General features: G+C 41.4%; 1 protein-coding gene and 1 pseudogene across 3 annotated transcripts in view; one reads left to right on the forward strand and one right to left on the reverse strand.

The window, feature by feature from the left end:
* TTC28 (tetratricopeptide repeat domain 28) overlaps positions 1-18333 on the forward strand; it is a 319835-nt gene that overhangs the window by 153853 nt on the left and 147649 nt on the right. The gene's annotated exons all lie outside the window — the stretch shown is intronic.
* On the reverse strand, positions 7305-18091 carry LOC311613952 (small ribosomal subunit protein uS5-like; annotated as a pseudogene). The gene is made up of 3 exons: positions 18016-18091; positions 13344-13369; positions 7305-7957 (listed from the first exon to the last, which is right to left on the reverse strand). The product of its transcript is annotated as a small ribosomal subunit protein uS5-like (transcript).

Consider the following 18333-nt stretch of genomic DNA (forward strand, 5'->3'; position numbering starts at 1 on the left):
ACCGTGGCCATTGGCTTTCATTCCCATATATATCATTAACGTAGATGAGTCTTGAAGTCAGTCCGCCTTTCCAGGATGTGTTTCGGAGACCTGGATGGAAAGATTTTTTTAACTAACCTCATGAATAGGTCTTTTAAAAGGACTTTTGTTGGAATTCACCCACCCTGTCTCCGCTGTTGAACTTGTAGACTCAATTCCTGCACCTACTGCAGGCAGCAGTCTGGATTGCATTTCTTTGTAATAACCTTGTTGCTAGCAGTCTTCGAAAGAATGAGCTGGTGGATTTCAGCACTAATACTGTCATGTGGGCTATTCCAGTGAGAAGCTCGGTTAAATCTAAAAAGTTGGATCGGCATTCAGAGCATTCATTTTAAGTAAACTCTTCACTAAGGCTGCAGGAGCCAGCCCCTTGATCTGGTTCATATACTCCATTTGCTTTTTAATCTCTTGATTGTACAGAGTATGCATCTCCATCCTAAATGGGGGGAAAGGAGTCTGTTCTTGATGGTACACTGGCTTCGGCATGCCCCTTAGGTTTACATAAGGTAAAATACCTGATATTAAACTTTGAAAATGTCCTTAAAGGATTTCATTGCAGCTGAGCAGCTCTAGTCCCAAAGGACTAGATCTCTGACTGTATCTTATATAGGAATGTGGGATATAAGCCATTTTAGAGGGATTGCAGAAAACAATTGCTGAAATCTTGAGCAAAGAATTTAGAAATTATAATGATGTTATTGGCTTTACTCTATTTAGAGGGTGCCTAGTTCTGATCAGGCACTACAGGCTTAACTCACGTGTGCTGTTTGGACAGCAGGATTAATAGTACTAGGTTAATATACATGATGATCTCTGAGGAACTCAACATATTTTGTGTGTTTTAGCACATTCACTGTTTTGACTCTCAGACATACATGTTTTCTTCTTTTTAAAAAAAAAAAATATTTTATTGATTTTGTACAGAGAGGAAGGGAGAGAGATAGAGAGCTAGAAACATCGATGAGAGAGAGTCATCGATCAGCTGCCTCCTGCACACCCCCCACTGGGGATATGCCCGCAGCCAAGGTACATGCCCCTGACCGGAATCGAACCCGGGTCCCTTCAGTCCCCAAGCCGACGCTCTATCCATTGAGCCAAACCGGTCTCGGCCATGTTTTCTTCTTGATATACTTTATTTCTCTTGGTTACAGAAAGAAGTGGACATAGGTAAAGGATCATAAGAAAGCAATGATTGGGTCTCCCTCCCACCAAATTTAAGATATTTTCCCTTGCCTTGTTCCCACTTGCTAAGTGTAATTTGCCCTGGCACCTAGCTGTTTTAGTGTCCTGAATAGCTATCAACAGGAATGGATTTCCCAGCTTATAAAGTTTTTTCTAGATTGATATGCCAAGATTAGGCTTTGGAATGCTGGAGAAGCCTTTCCAGGAAATAGAAATAGAGATCCAGCTGCTTTTTCTTCTCTCTAGAAACCAGTGTTTCTGTGTAGTTTGCCAACAGCTTCTTTCAAGATATAGAATTAACAATCATAGAAATTGGAAATAGAAAAGATACCGTAGGTCATTTAGCCTAGCATTTAGCACAGTACTCTGCTAATCCCTCAGATGCACATACAAAGTCAGCTATTATACAAGATAATTGTTTCTAGTGAATATAACTTGGCAACTCAATATCTTGGCCTTCTGATTTTGAGTTTAGAAGTAGTAAAATAGGAAAATCCACATATTTGATGCTACTCTATTAAAATCTAAATGCTTCAAAGCCTTCATTCAAATACATACAACTCATGTTGTCATGTAGTCAGTCATTCTGGTGAGTGTGGCTTTTATAGTGTTAATGAGAACACAAATGTCACATGCTTAATAATTGTGTATATCAGATTTCTGTTGCTATAGTAATGCTGCATGAGAAAACAACCACTAAACCGCAGGGGTTTACAACAATACACACTTATTTTTGCTTACATATCTCTGGTCAAAGCTAGGCTCAGTGGGACTTACATATTTGCAATTAGCTGAGGATATCTGGGTGGTGGCTGGGTAGCTTCCCTGATCTTGTCCAGCCTTTCTCGTGTATCTGAGGCTACCTCTAGGCAGCTGGGGGTCACCCTGGGCATTCTCTAATTATGAAGACACAGGGGCAAGTGCTTGGCAAGCTTCTGCTTCTATCACATTTGCTAACATCTTATTGGACTAAGCAATTGAACTTGACTTAGCCAGAGTCGGCACCACATCCTCAATAGGGGACGTGAAGAATTACAGCTGTCAATGCAATCACTCTACCACAGTGTGATGGCTTAATTATCTCATAAATGAGCATAACTGAAAATGATACACCCAGGTTATAAGTGCCTTAATATGTATTGTTTTCTATTTAATTCCTTTTGAGGAAGCAATGAACTTGTCCTAAAAAAAAAAAAAAAAGATGGGACAAAGGGTGCCTAGAATCAGTTTACCTGCTACGTTAACATTTTTGTTTCCATTTAATTCCCACAAAAACCTACAAGAAGAATTATTTTAATTATCGTTATCTCTGAAATATTTGGACTGCCCCACCTCTGTCTGCGTACTATTGAAGAAATGTTAATGAGAATGTTTAAAGGCCATTTCTACCCTAAGATTTGTATGGTTCAGTGATCACTACATAGATTTTCTGAGTATATGTCTCATTTACTATGTTATCTTGGCCACAATGACTTTGACTTTTTGTTTCAACATTACTCTCTCTGCTATTTGTCTTGTACCAAGAATTTTAAGGAATTTTTAAAAATTTAAATGTTTATTTTTCAATTAAAGCTTATAATCATTTTTATATTTTATTAGTTTCAGGTGTACAGCATAGTGGTTAGACAGTTATATACTTTACAGAGTGGTCCCCTGATTTTCAGGTACCCTCCTGACTCCATACATAGCTATTGCAGCATTATTGACTTTGTTTCCTATGCTTTACTTTATATTCCTGTTACTATTTTATGACTGCCAATTTGTACTTCTTAATCCTTGCACCCTTTTCACCCAGTCCTCCAACCCCTCTTCTCTCTGGCAATCTATTAAGTCTTCCTCTGTATCTGTGAGTCTGTTTTTGTTCATTTGTTTATTTTGATCTTTAGATTCCACAGATATGTGAAACCAAGAATTTTAAGTTGATAAGTAAGTTGAGGTAGGTCAGTTATCAGTAACCTAGCATAGGAGATGATTTTTGAGAAGCACTACTGGTCTTTTAGCAAAACTGTGATATCATAACAATAGCTACTACTTACTAAGCCTTTTATAAGCCTCTCTTGTACCCCACGCGATGCATGCAGTTTCTCCTCTCCTCTCTGAGTTCATCCTTTTGTCTACCCAATGTCTCCCTGTGACCCATTTCCCCTCAGACTTCAGAGCAGAATTTCAAAGTGCAAACCTACCAGGGACTCACCACAAATCCAAGTCTAATCGCATTAGCCCTGGTCCTTCCTGGTTCAGCTCCTAATTGCCTTTCCAGGATCATTTCCGACTATTCTGTTTGCGGGTCCTCTCTTCTGGCCGGAACTAGCCTCCTACTCTTTTTGTCCTGAGATCAGGCCTTAGATTAGGCTTCATCCTCTCTGCTCAGCGTTCCCTAAATGCTGCGTCAACAGGATCTCCTGCCAGATAGACTCCGAGGAGGGTTTAATGAAAAACATTATGTTCCCCAGGTTCATTGATCTATCAACATCACTCCATTAAGTATACAAAGTACTACATTCTTTTATCTGTTTTGTCCCACATGTATATAAAAATTGATACAGGAACTTACTAAGTAGTGTAGATATAGGAAAATAGGATAATTATATGAAATAAAACGCAGACTGCATCTGTATGTGGTAAAATTGTACCAGTTTAGAATTGAATGTTCTTTTTAAAGAAAAAGTAATGTATATATTTCTGATTTTTTTTTTTGGGGGGGGGCTTACTTTTCATTTTGTGTCACTAGCCATGAGATATTTATTTCAGACTATTTTATATATAATGTGTTGTCATATGTGAAGCCCAAATGCAATAGACTTATTATTTAAACAAATTTAAATTTAGGGATAATTGACATATAAATGATATTAAGTTCAGGTATACAACATAATGATTTAATATTTGTATACAGATTGGGGCAAAAGTAGGTGTACAGTTGTTCGTCTGTAAAAATACAATAATTAATAAACCTTACAAGAATAAACTTTGTTTTTCAAGCTCATAACTATAAATATACTTTTGTCCTACCCTGGATATTTTGAAATGATCACCATAATCAGTCTGTTAACATCCATCACCATACATACTTATACATTTTTTTGAATGATGATAACTTGTAAGATTTGCTTGCTTAGCAACTTTCAAATATGCAATACAGTATTAACTATTGTCACCGTGTAGTACTTTACATCCCCATGACTTATTTATTTTATAATTGGAAATTTGCATTGTTTTGTCCATTCTCCCACCTCCCATCTCTGGCAACCAGTCTGTTCTTCTGAATCTATAAGCTTACTTTTGTTGTTTTTAGAATCCACATACAAATGGAATCACACAGTATTTGTCTTCTCTATCTGACTTGTTTTACTTAGCAAAACACCCTCAGAGTCCATCTATGTTGTCAGAAATGGCAAGATTTCATTCTTTTTTATAAGTCATATTGATTGGCTGCCTTCTGCACACCTCAGCCCATGACCTCCTGGTTCATGGGTCCATGTTCAACCACCAAGCCACACTGGCTGGGCAAAGCCCTGGTTCTTTATTGCTAGTTGGGACTTGTGGGATCACAGATTTGTCCTACCCCTCAGGTTAATGTTTGGTCAGTCCCTGCCTTAGAACTTAACAGTGATTTGTACAAAACATATGACTCCTTGAAATCCTTAACAAATGGCAGTCTTATTCCTACATCTGTTAGTCTAGGTCTCTTCATTAAGACTGATTTTATTCTATACATACTTTTAACTTTAAGAAGGAAAATCTCATGTGTATCAGAAAGGAAGCTATAGGAATAGGCTATTAGTTTATATTAAGTTTCAGTGACTAAGAGATATTGTGGACCTATGAGACTTACTTGAGATACTTTGATACGGATAAGAGAAGATCAAAGAAAAAATTGGATAATGAATATATCACTTTGAAAAATGTAACTTTAATTTAGCCTTGCCGCAGTGTGGAAAACTCTATTTTTCTAGTTTAGTGGCTCAGAACTATTGTTTGTATAACATCTAATTTACAAAGTCAGTAGCTGAGATAAACATTTGTGTCAGATACAAATGGCTGCAGGGTTGTATTAGTTGTAATAGTTCAAGCTGAGGAGCTACCCTGATGTGACAAATAAGAGCCACTGAGGACTCTCTGCTTGAACCATGATGTGAGCGTTGATTTTGCTTCCTCTCACAGTATGCCGAGGGAGATTTTAGCCCTGATTTTGCTTCCAAGTACTGATTTCCTTCTCTTGGTTATTATTTCACTGTAGTAAGGAAGAGAAAGAAGAAACATCTCAAGCCTGAAGCTGTCTCATCTGTTTTTCACATCAAAATTTGTTGATCCCATGTAATATAAGTGTAGTTAGGAATCTTCTGTTAAAATGTTTCTGATACAGAATCTTAGAATATTAGATCTCAGAGGACCTTCAAGATCATCTAGCCCAGTGTTTTCTGGCCTGAGTTCTGAGTGTATTGTGTAAGATGTTAGAAGGTGTTCCAATAATAAAAAGGGTTTATGGGCATAGTAAGCGTCTGATATCCTGGGCTGAAAAGGAAGCTTAGTAGGCTTCTTCCTGTAGGAGCTCTCAGACTTTCAATGTGCTAAGGTACTTTGTTAATCATAAAGGGATTAAATAGGGGGGTTATGTAAGTAGGGAGAGTGACTCAAATTTATTGGAATTCTTATGTGGAAAACCTATTAACATCTATCAGAAGGACCCAGTTAAAATAGTAACACAGAGTATTGCTGCTCAGAACCATGGAAACAGGTTCTCAGCTCACAGAGAATAAAAGCCAGGGTTCTTTTTAAAAAATTTATTATTATTATTATTACTATCATCATCATCATTGAATTTATTGGGATGGCATTGGTTAATAAAATTATACTGTTTTCAGGTATGCAATTCTGCAGTACATTATCTGTATATTGTATATATTTACCACCCTAAGTCAAGACTCCTTCCATCACTATTTATTCCCCCTTTACCTTCTTCTACCTCCCCCACGCCCCCTTCCCTCTGGCAATCACCATAGTATAGACTAATGGATACAGACAACAGACTGACAGTTGTCAGAGGGGAAGAGGAAGGGGCTGGGTGAGAAGAGTGAAGGGATTAATCAAAGAAAAAAAGAAAGACTCATGGACACAGACAAAGCCAGGATACTTACTGAGGCCTCCAAGACCCTTCAAGGTTTGAGCTCCTGACTCCCTCTAACCTTTCTTGTGACTCTCTTCCCTGCTGCAGGCACACCAGACCTTCTCAGCGAGGCCTTCTCTGATTAACGCATTGCCAGGATTCTCCGTCCCCCTCCCTGCTTTTTCTCCATAGTGCACAATGTCTTCCATCGCACTAACTCTGACTCCATTGCTGCCGTATTTAAGTTTTTATTGTCTGTTTCCTCCTCCTCGAGTGTTGTTCAATGACAACAGAATTTTGTGTGTATTTTGTTCTCTGTTGTTCCCCGAGCATCTAGAATGCTGCTTCACACATAGCAGAAACTCAACAGCTGTTTGTTAAAAGAGCTAGATTGTCCTTGAGAGAAATCAAGAGTCTCTATTAGGGTAATGTTCCTGAGACTTGGAAGAAGGTACAGATTTTTATCACCCCCATCCCGAGCGGAGGAGAAGAGACACAGCAGAGCTGGGGGATCCTCTCTAGGAAGTGCCTGTATGAGGAAACAGTCATGTCATGATCTTGGACAGTGAATGTGGTGACATTTTTCTTTCTAGGACCAAGGGTGAGAAGGGGAAGTAGCAGGAAATTAGGTCTGATGATTATGAAATAAGAGTAGGTGATATTGCTCATCTTACTGTCTACACTCTCCTGTAATAACAACTAGTGTCACATGGAAGGACAAGGGCAGCCCTCTGGCGTGGTCTGAGCTGATTTGGTCCTGAGTCCAGGAAACACTGGCCTGTCATTCTTTTAGCATGTATTTACAGTACACCGGGTCATGCCAAACAAGATATACAAGGAACAATTTTATTTGAGGGATGTTATTTCTCCGATGACAGATTTCATTCTGGTTTGAGTGTGTGTGTGTGTGTGTGTGTGTGTGTGTGTGTGTGTTTAAAAAAACAGGCTTAATTCATTTTATTTTTCTTGTATAAAGTTATGTGGTGGCCACAGCTGAAGCCCAGGTCCTCTGCACAGAAACTCTGGTGTGGGTCTTTGCACAAGATGGTCAATGAATTCCTCATAGGGGCACTTGGTGAACATGGTCTCTTTCCAGAGGTTGGGAGTGAGATAGGTATAAGTTTTGGATATGACATTGAAGGTGGCCTTGGTGAAGTTATGTAAGGTGGCAATGCAGTCCCTGGCCAAGGTGTAGCAGTTGTTGATTCTGGCCATTATCATGGGCACAGAGGCTGGCACAATGCTAGTGCCCTTGGGGCAGGGATGAGGTGCACAGCACAGCGCCACAGTAGCCAGTCACCTTGCAAGGGACAGTCGGGGGCTTGCTGTCTTGTTCCCCCAGTAGCCTCACCCCACAGGAACAATAGAGAGCTTGGCCAGGATGATGGCCCCACAGTTGGCAATGGTGCTTCCTTGGAGCACCTAACACCCAGACCAACATGTCCTTTGTAGTGCCAATGGTGACAAATGCCTTGGACTGGGCCTCTAGCCAATGTGGGTCTGCATTTGCACAGGAATAATCTTCAAAATTTTGTCCTTAATGGATGCCCTCTGGAAAAAGTCAATGATCTCAGATTCTCTGATGGGCAGGGAGAAGAGGTAGATCTCCAGGGACTTGATCTTCATGCCCTTGACCACGTGGCCTCAGCCTGGCCTCCATTGCAGAATCTCCCACGGAAGCCCCTGTGGCCTCTCATTCCAGGGCCCCGGGGCTTCCAGGGCCTCCCACAGCACCTGCGTCCTCTGCCCTTCGGTGCTTCCTCGGACAGGAAGTGTGCTGTTTTGTTTTTGAAAAGCTCGTTCACTTGGTTTCAGGATTTTGATATAATTTCACTTTTTGTTTTCCAAATCCATCATGTTAAAAATGAATTCCTTTTTTGTTTTTCAAAACACAATTAAAGGCAAGGTTGGAGACCCAGTGCTATAATAATAATTCTAGTTCTGGCCCCAAAGAAATAAACTTTTATTTTTTAGCTGTCTGCCTTGTTGGGATTCCTATTACATATTTATAAAGAAGAAATAAGAGGAAAGTTTTATCCCAATTTTTGTCCAGATGGGTAAGACACACTACTTTTGTTTCCTTAGCTAAGGAGAACGGATAGTGTCCTGGAGAATTACCCATAACTTGTCCCCTTTAATGCAGAATGTTATAATACAATATCACAACTACTAATTTTCCACTTCTACTCCTGCTTCATAAAAAGAGAATTGTTGAGAGGTATGTTTATGTCCCGTGAGATTATGCTTTAGGGTGTGATTGCCCTAAACAAAGCACAGGCTCTACTATTCCTAATAAATTATTACATCTTCCACATCTGTTCTTGTCTTTTCTCTGAAGCATTCATCCAAGAGAACACACAGCATTGACTGAAAGTACCAGCATTGTGGGAAGACATTTTGCTGATAAATGCATTGACAGTTGATTTGTTGGAAAATCTCAGCGGTAGAGGGTTTGGGACTAAAAACTGACTTTCCTTTTCTTCTGCCAGACAGTGTCTCCTTCTGCCCATCCCCCCTTTCCATGCGATTTCCTCTTGAGAGAAGTCACGTGACCCTGTCACTACAGTTTTTAATGCCAACTATCTAAGTGTCTTTAAAATGCAGCACAACACTTTTAAAGGCAAATAGTGAAGTAGTTTCATCTGACATTTCCATTATAACTGCTCTTAGTGGATTCTAGACATCATACATAAAGGTGGCTAGCTGATTCTTTTTTTAAAAAAAATCATGATGCAAACCCATTGAGCTGTCTTTTCATATTTGGTGCTCCATCCATTGAACATGCAACACATTTTTTTTCTTAGAAATGTGATTTGATCAGAGAATATCTATAATAGTCTGGACTAGATTTTTCTAGCATTTGTCTTATATTTTAGAGACACAGCCATTTCTCATAGTTTTGTGACATACCTAGTATTTCTGAACTAACATCTACTGCTTTGTTATCTCTAAGACTGTGAATCCAAACTGGAAACAAACAAAAAACCACTCAAATGTTAAGTTGCCATTATTACTGTCAAATTTTTCTTCATATAGAAGTTAAAATTGTATTCTCAGACTTTGTGTACACTATTGGTTTTTAAATCTTAGAAGTTTTTTGTTGTTGTTAATCCTCACCCCGGGATATTGTTCCATTGATTTTTAGAGAGAGTAGAAGGGAGGGGGAGAGACAGAGACAGAGAAACATTGATGTGAGAGAGATACATCGATTGGCCATCCGGCCTGCAACTGAGGTATGTGCCCTTGACCGAAATTGAACCCTTGACCCTTCAGTCCGAGGGCCAACACTCTGTCCACTGAGCTAAACCGGCTAGGGCTAAATCTTAAAGTTTTATTAAATTTATTTTTACTCATGCATTAATATTTAATGAATACCTATTATGGGCTATAGAATAGTATATAATGATTTCACTGCAGTTGGTGATCAATCAGCCAGTGTGTTTCTAAAACCAATAGCTGAACCATGTAACTAATAACTTGTGTTGGGGGAGGAGCAGTGGGCAGGACATGGATCTGGGCTTGTTGGATGAGTTAGCTGCCATCACATCTGTCCTGGCACCGCTGGGGGATAGTGCCAGGTCTTTCGTGGCCTTTGAACACAAACCTGCGTTTCCCCCGGTGTCCGCATCTTTAAAAGACTCCAGTGCTCATGGAGATGAAACTGGCGATATGAAATGAGGGGGAAATAGACCCCAGCATTAAACTTATTGCAAATGATAATTTTTTTTCTGGTTTCAGCTGTTTTCATTTAGACAAATGCTTCTAGGAAGATGAGACAACACCATCTGCATTTATGGGTTTAATCATAGCAGTTACAGCTTAACTACCTGGCTTCAGTATCGTGGAGACATGCATACCATCATCTGCTTCTTCCCTCCTTTCCTGGTTTTGCAGCCATTCTCAACTCAGTACATTGTAATAGTTGGGAGACAAAATCGCAGGTGTGGCATGGTGAAATGATTAAAGACTTCATCATCTTATTTTTCAAGTGATATGCCGAAGCTCTGCTTTTGTGAGGGAGTTGTAGCGGATCTTAGCCAATGTCTCTAGCTACTCTGGGTAATGGGACAGGAGTTGTTGAAAATCTGTTGGAATTGCTCTATCAAATGATTTGGAGCAAAAAATAGAAATGAAATGACTCCAATGTTGGCCTTGGGCTGTTCTGGAAAGAGACTTGTAGCATGTTACCATGTAACCTCCTCATGTGCACATGTTATGATTCTGAATATTTTATGCCTCTTTTTGAGTTGTGTTCTCACTGCATGTAATACAATTTGATTTCCTCCTCTTCAAAAAAAAAAAAAAAATGAGTAACCGAGTGGAGAATGTCTTATAGCTGGTGGACATGGCTAATAATCAGTTGTTTTGGAGGTCTAGGAGAAATGCTGATGGTCCGGGTGTGAACTTTTTTATTTATTTATTTATATTTTTATTGATTTCAGAGAGGAAGGGAGAGGGAGAGAAAGATAGAAACTTTTTTTTTTTTAATCTCTTTTTTTAAATTCTCACCCGAGGACATACATATTGATTTTAGAGATAGAGAAAGGGGAAGGGAGAGAAAAAATGGTGTGAGAGAGCAACATTGATCACTTGCCTCCCCAAACCAGCAACCTCGTTATGTGCCCTGACCTGGAATTGAACATGCAACCTTTCGGTGGATGGGATGGCGCTCCAACCAAGCAAGCCACCCTGCCAGAGCAGGATAATCTCTTTTTAAAAAGCGACAGTATAAAGAGAATAATAAGAAAACTAAGCTTGGAATCTTAAGAGTGAGTAGGGTTTTTGAGGTTTGAAATATGACAAGGGGATGTGTAAACCAAAGAATGCCCGAATAATCTTTTCTGTGCACATCTTTTAGGACGTTAAAAAGGAAAGCCTCGCACTGAAATGGTCACTATGGATAATCATTGTGATTGGATGATGCTGATGGAATTCCAGGCACAGCAAAGAAACGTGACGTGTAGTTAGACTGCACAGTTTCCTAGCACCGTTTCCTAGAGGCTTTTGAAATCTTGAAAATAGTTCATAAATCTGCACAACTTGTCTTCCAGGACCATGATCTGCCATTACTTAATTAGACACCTCTCCTACATGTAGAATTAACTTCTTAGCTGAGTGCTAATTGAAGTGTTACAATTAAGTGGCTGGGAGTCCTCCTTTGAATCTTGAGTAAAACCTCAGAGATGCTGCTCTTAGGAGCGTGAATTGGTCTCAACATGAAATAGCGAGTGAGAGGCTGGTGCTCAGGCCTGACCTCTGAGGTAATGTCTCAGAACTGAGTTTTCAATAAAATAGATAAAGGATTTTTATTAAGTTTCCTGAGCTGGAAACACATCCATCCTCTCATTTGGCCGGACAATGTGTTTACCATTAAGGGCCTGCCAGCCTCGGTGAGAGCTTGAAGCAGCCACCGAGGGCATGTCCCCCTGCCTCGGGGGTAGTGGAGCTTGGCTGAGGCCCAGTTGCATCACCAGTCCTGGCCGAGGTGCTGCCCTTTTGCCCTTGTCCTTGGGAGATTCATCAGTTCCTAGGGCTGCCCGGGATTGTGCGACATTATCTCATCCAGCCCTCTGACTCCACGTAGGAATCTACTTAAATTATCTCCGGCAAGGGAGAATGTCCTCGTGTACGACTTGTATAATTCAAAATTAATTGTCAAGATGTATTTTTTTAAATGACCTGTGGGAGATTTTGTTCCACCTCCTCCCACAATCTGCAGGGATGGGGAGTCACCTTGCTAACCTAGGGGAAGTGATGATAATTAGTGCTTACACGTTTTTTGCGCATTATCTATGCAGATACTGAAGTAAAAACTTTCTATGCATTCACTTATTTAATTCTCACAGCTTTCAGTGGGGCAGAGACTGTTCTTGTCTTCATTTTGCAAATGAGAAAACGCGGGGTTAGGGCTCCCGAGTGGCGGGGTTGGGACTTGGAGGCAGGGATTGTCTCATTTCACAGGCTGTGCTCTCAGCCTCTCTGATTCTGCCTTCGCCAGTTGTGGTACTTGGTTTGTCTTCTAATTGTGTGTTTCTTCTGGGAATAAATAATTGGGCTATATAAATAATTATACGATACAGTGTAAATTGAAGGATTTGGGGGATTAAGGAATTAATGTTATTCTTACAAATCCTACCTATTACTAATGAGCATGTGCAGTATTCATGGTTGGAAGGAAGTATTTATTTACATGGTAAAATTGGTATGAAAGTAAACAGTTTGCACAGTTCAGCATTTTCTCCCTATGCCACGTACCCCATACTGCTTTTAAGTTTTAGTTTTTTCTTACTATGTGGAACAACAGAGAAGCTAGCCTAGAGAATTATCAGGCCCTCATGGAAAGAGTTAGGAAACGAACTTACAAGAGAACTATGATTTGAAATGAAAGTGTGGACTTTTATCCTTGGCCCCATATGAGTTAGAAGCTTCAGAGGCTTACAAGACATTTCGGGAAGGATCCTTTTTCTCTCTCTAAGTGAACATCCATGGAAAGCAAACTCCTGTGTGGCTTAGTGGCTGTGTATAATAAAGGCAGAGCTGCAACCAGCAAAATGGGATCACTCTTGAACTGAATAAAAAAAATTACCTATTGATTTGGTGAGTGCATATAACAAGGTATATATGGGTTATCTTCACAGTATTTTTGTAGTTGGCAGTGTTGAGAATGGCGTTCCGTTTTGAATTGTAATGTCCCCATAATTTAAGAGGACCTCTGGAATTAACTCTCATTTTCCCATGGCGTAGAAAAGTCTGAGAACGTAGTAGAGATTAAAGTAAATTCAACCCTCCGCCTGGCCTCTGGTTTCCAGGCTGGCTACAGTGCGAACTGTCAGGGAGATAGATGGGGGCTCTAAGGTTTCCTGGAGTTTTCAGCCATGTGTGGGCACCACATGTGGTGTGTTCAGTGAATACAAATACAAGAACACATGCTGTTTCCATTAGGGACACTTCAGACCCCTCTCTGTCCCTAGCCTCACTGCAGAGCTGAATGGGTCATTTATCATAGGCCACTTACTGATACTGACTGGCGTGTAGGCCCCGCTATAAGTAAGCAGCAAAACAGTGTGAGTTAGTTCTTTTAGAATGCTTATCATATCCCAATACTATTTCTTAACAGTTCACATGTTCATATGCAAAGAAGCAGCAGTTAACTAGCCGCTTATAGAGTGGGATGTATTTAAAATGCAAACCTGACTATGTGTCTACCTTCCTTAAACCTTCCCATGAGTTATGAGAATCAAAATTATTCAAGACTGGGTTCTGTCTTCTCTGCAGCGTCATCCCGTGCGACTTCCTCCAGGAGGCTGAACCGCTGCTCGCTCCGCACATATATCATATAGGTTTTGGCCTTCCCTTGACCTCTGCTTCTTTGCTCATTTTGTTGACAAGGCCTTTCCCTGCCTTCGTTGTCAAAGCAAAGCATCTCGTTTTATAAGACCTCGGTCAGATATTACCGCCTCCAGCAACGCCTTCCCTATTTCTCTATTTCTCTTCCCCCGGTCTGCGCTTGGCATTTCCCTCTGAGTGCTCAGAGCACGGCGAGATGTCATCTGTCATGGGCAGCTCTGCCCTCACTGTATGGCCCAGTGCTTCCCTCTCCTGTGTGCGCAGCCTCAGGTGCCCAGGCCAGAGCGGCCAGCAGGGAGGGGGCAAACGCTTCTGATTCTTGAACTGAGTTGAACTGCCTTGTAAGCAGCTCTGAGCCTCACTCCGGCACAGTCACATATGATTCTCATTACATTCCTTATCCCAGCGCCTCACACACCCACACCCTGAGAAAGTTCATACCGGAGAACTGGCCGCCAGTGTGACTCCCTCCATTTTCCATGATTGAAGAGCCCAGATATACAAAGCGTGCAGTCTGTGTTCCTGCGTGAGTGTTGTCTGGTGGTCCTCCCGGCACCTAGAGCCACAGCATCTACTGGTTGCACTTCGAAGGAAAATAGTATGTTAGAGAGAGCGCCTGGTATCTTGGTGATCTTATACAGTTCCCTGTTTTATTTGGCTTAGCTGCCCAGGGTCGGCCAGATCTTGTCCTCAGCCAGGGCTCTCATCAAATTTCTCACTGCTTCAGTGTGTCTTTACTTTCAAGAAATGCATTTTCGCCCGAACTGGTTTGGCTCAGTGGATAGAGCGTTGGCCTGTGGACTGAAAGGTCCCAGGTTCAATTCCGGTCAAGGGCATGTACCTTGGCTGCAGGCACATCCCCGGTAGGGGTTGTGCAAGAGGCAGCTGATTGATGTTTCTCTCTCATCGATGTTTCTAACTTTCTATCCCTCTCACTTCCTCAATATAAGAAATCAATAAAATTTATTTCTTTTAAAAAAAGAAAAAAAAATGCATTTTCTTCCTAACCAGGTGCTGGGATGTGTGCAGAGTGGCTTAAGGAGTGTTTTCATTGAGGTATAGCACACCCCCACCTTTTATTCTTACTATTTTTACTAGTTTGCCATACTTTTTTCTTCTTCTTCTTGTTGTTCCTTAAAGAGGCCACATGGCACACTGAGAAAAATAGGAGCTTTAAAGTCTGATACCTGGGGTGCAAGGTGAACTTCACCACTTACTAGATTGTGATTGGCTGGTGGCTTAACCCCTTTAAGCCTCAGTTTTCTCATTGGAAAAACGGGGATGGTTCCTGTGTCATTAGGTGGTGTGAGGACTCAGTGAGATAATTTACACACACAAAGTGCCACATACTTGGACAGCTGTGATCGTTACTACGTGCACCTAACCGGGTTCTATTTGGGGTATAAAGTACCGACACTTGAAACAAGTAAGTAGCAGTTATGTGGTATAATATGGGAGGTGGCAAGATTAGCGCTTCGAAGAATCACAGAATGTTTAAAGACCAGAAAAGAGCCTGAGAGGCTGTCTAGTTTGACCTTCTCCCCTAAAAAACAAGTTTTAAGTTCTGATTCATCATTATCTGTATCACCCAGATTCACTGCCTTCTCTGTAAAAATAGAGGGAATCATTAATACGTACTCCTCTACTTTGTAGAAGTGGCTTACGTGAATAATGAAGTGATTACTTTGTGCTTGCAAATAACACCCGTATTACTGTAATTCTGATACATAGGAGATACATAATCTTCCTACTTAATTTTGGTTTTATTTTAAGTATAGTTGGAGCCTATGATTTTTCCCCATCATGAGTCATGGAAAACTGTTAAAATAGTTATTCAGTTCTCACACATCTGTTAAAGAAAAATTTCTGCTTCTAAACATTATCGAAACCCCAAAGGGAAGCTACTGTTCCCGGCCATTTGTGAGTGTAAGCATGACTTCAGAAAAACAACTTCCCACAACATAAAAACGAAGGCCTGGCCTGCTCTCCCTGTCTACACTCTGCTCTGGCGAGCTCTGAGGGCGTCTGAATGATAACTGCTCTCTCTCTCCGTACATAACGTCTCCACGTGAGCTTATCTTGCTTGTAGGCACGACACAGGCAGCGTCAGGCTGGGCACTCTGCGAAGACCCCCTCCTAGGTGTGTGGGGACAGGCAGCTAGATCACTTTCACTTCACTGAGCTGTGAAATTGACACCAAATTGTGCCATTAGCTTATTTCTGAAGGGTATGTTGTGCTGGATGTTCTCTTCTTGCTTGCATGGTACATGGGGAAAAAAAAATAAAAAAGACAAGATAAAAATGTCCTATAAATGAACACAAGTGAGGAAATTTAGATGTAATTTGTCATGAGTTAAAACATTGAATAATGTATCAAGGGCCCCTGGAAGCAGAGGTGCTTCGAATTCCGAGCATGCACTTCGCGCTCGGGGAAAAGAAAACGTAGAGCTTTGGGTTTCTCTTCTGAAGACGTTGAAGACTTTCATCTGCCTTCTTTGTACCCTGCTAGCAAGAGAACATCTTCTTTGCAATCAATTAAGGCATTCAGTAGCGCTTCTCTATATGTTCACCGATTTAGGTGGAGCTGTGTGTTTATGTTGGGTCTTTCCCCTCCCCATAATTAAGTCCTTCTTTGTCCACCCTTTGATGAGAAAGTGGAGATAACTTCTTTCTCAGTAAAATCTCCCCTCTAGAGGGGAAAGGTAGTGAGGGGTAACTGTCAATCTGGTGGTTGGAAGAGAGTTCTCTGAATGGGCTCCACCCGTCCTGGGAAAGCATTCTGCGGGGTGCTGCTCTTTATCCAGCAGGTGTGCTTCCCCTTTGCTCTTCTCCCAGACATCCACTTAGCGCCCTCATCTCCTCTGGCTGTACTCACACCTACTCAGTCCTACCTGTCTGCCTTCTCTGCTGTATTCTCCCCTTAGAACTAGTGCTGTCTAACTCACTGCCACGTCTACTGCTTCTTGACACATGCTATGTGTTGTAATTTAACACACCTGAAATTGGGGGTGTCTAACAACCAATGACATCATTGACTCTGAAAAATAAATATGTCTATTAGTATCTTCATTTTACTTTTCTCACCGCTGGAATATAAGCTCCATGTGGCAAAGAGTTCTGTTTATGTTATGCATTCTGTATCTCCAGCGCCTATAACTGCCTGTCACAAAATACCAGTAGGTATTCAATAAATATTTGTGAATGAACTGTCTAGCTTCAAGGGACTAGGGGGAAAAGCTATGCTACATTTATTCCTCTACCCTTGTGTCACCCTCTGCTTCTCAACTCCTGTGCACGGGACATTTCCATACAACAAACAGTCAGCCAGGCAAAAATGTCAATAGTGCCCCAATTGAGAAATCTAGTCTAGCAGCAGTGAGAGGTGATGGAGGTGGAATAAGATCTCAGGGAAGATTAGCATCCTCTCCAAGGCAATCGCTTCAGGAGAGGCCATTCATTATGTGTTGTCAGGCAAAGGAAGACCAAGCCCCTGGGAGCCTGAGGTCCTCCGTTACATCAGAATATGCCCATATGTCTTCATTCTTTTTTTGCAGGGTCCCATTCCTTCATAGTCAATGCCAGAATTAGTTTCCAATAATCTGAAACCTGGGCTCAGAAAATAAGGGCTTCTTTCAGGACAGTCATAGAAGCTTTCTGCTTTCTTATCCTGACCTTAGGCTGGGAATTTAAAGTGCTAAGCTCTCAATTTTCTTTTTCAAGTTTTCTACCATACTTAGAAGCAACCAACCAAGCCTACAGTCTTGATAATCTATTTTCATTTAGATGGCAGCAGCATTTTGGTTATCCAAAGTGTTGTCCTTTATTGGCATTTGAGTTCAGGTCACTGTAGGTAAGAGAGAGTAGAAGAGAGGGGGAGAGACAGAGAGAAACATTGATGTGAGAGAGACCCACCCATTGGTCAGCCTGCAAGCGAGGTATGTGCTCTTGCCCAGAATTGAAACCATGATCCTTCAGTCCAAAGGCTGATGCTCCATCCACTGAGCCAAACCAGCCAGGAAAAGGTTGTTTTCTGGACAATGGCAAGACAAAGACTTTCCCCCTGGTGTGAAGGTGCAGTCCCGTGTTAGTCACCTGTGAACGGGTTGTATAAGTCTTGTCTAGATCTCCTGAGTGAGATTTAATAACCTGCAGAAAGCTTCAGCGGGATCAATACCCCTTTTACGGCTGCCCACCCCAAGAAATTGTGCCTCGGCCTCGCTGCAAAGGGCCTTTCCGTGGCCAAGGACGTTTGCTTTCCCTCTTGGCCTGTCTCCCTGGCACATCATACAGCCACGTGGGCTGCTGTGACGACTGCATTTTTCTTGGTCACGTTCTGTTACCTCTCACAGTGGAAGTGACGCCAGTCAGAATCTGCTGTTGCAGGATGTAGGCTACTGCTACCTTGGCTTTCTTCATCCTGCCATTTCCAACTGGTATCTGTCATCTGGCGACCAGCCTGGAGAGCAGGTTCCCGTCCTTGAATATTCTGTCTGGAGCCCAGACACATTGGGTATGTGCATCCTATTGATCATCACATCACGAGACAGTCGTTACAAACAGAATTTTCAAAAAATGTAAGCATCTCAGTGTTTTAGGAACTGTGATTCTCGAAATCCTCTCACTGAGAGGGAAAAACATTATCGTTTAGATCTGGTACA

This window comes from Pipistrellus hanaki (assembly GCF_964339955.1).
Source record: "Pipistrellus hanaki genome assembly, chromosome: 19".
Classification (NCBI taxonomy): domain Eukaryota; kingdom Metazoa; phylum Chordata; class Mammalia; order Chiroptera; family Vespertilionidae; genus Pipistrellus; species Pipistrellus hanaki.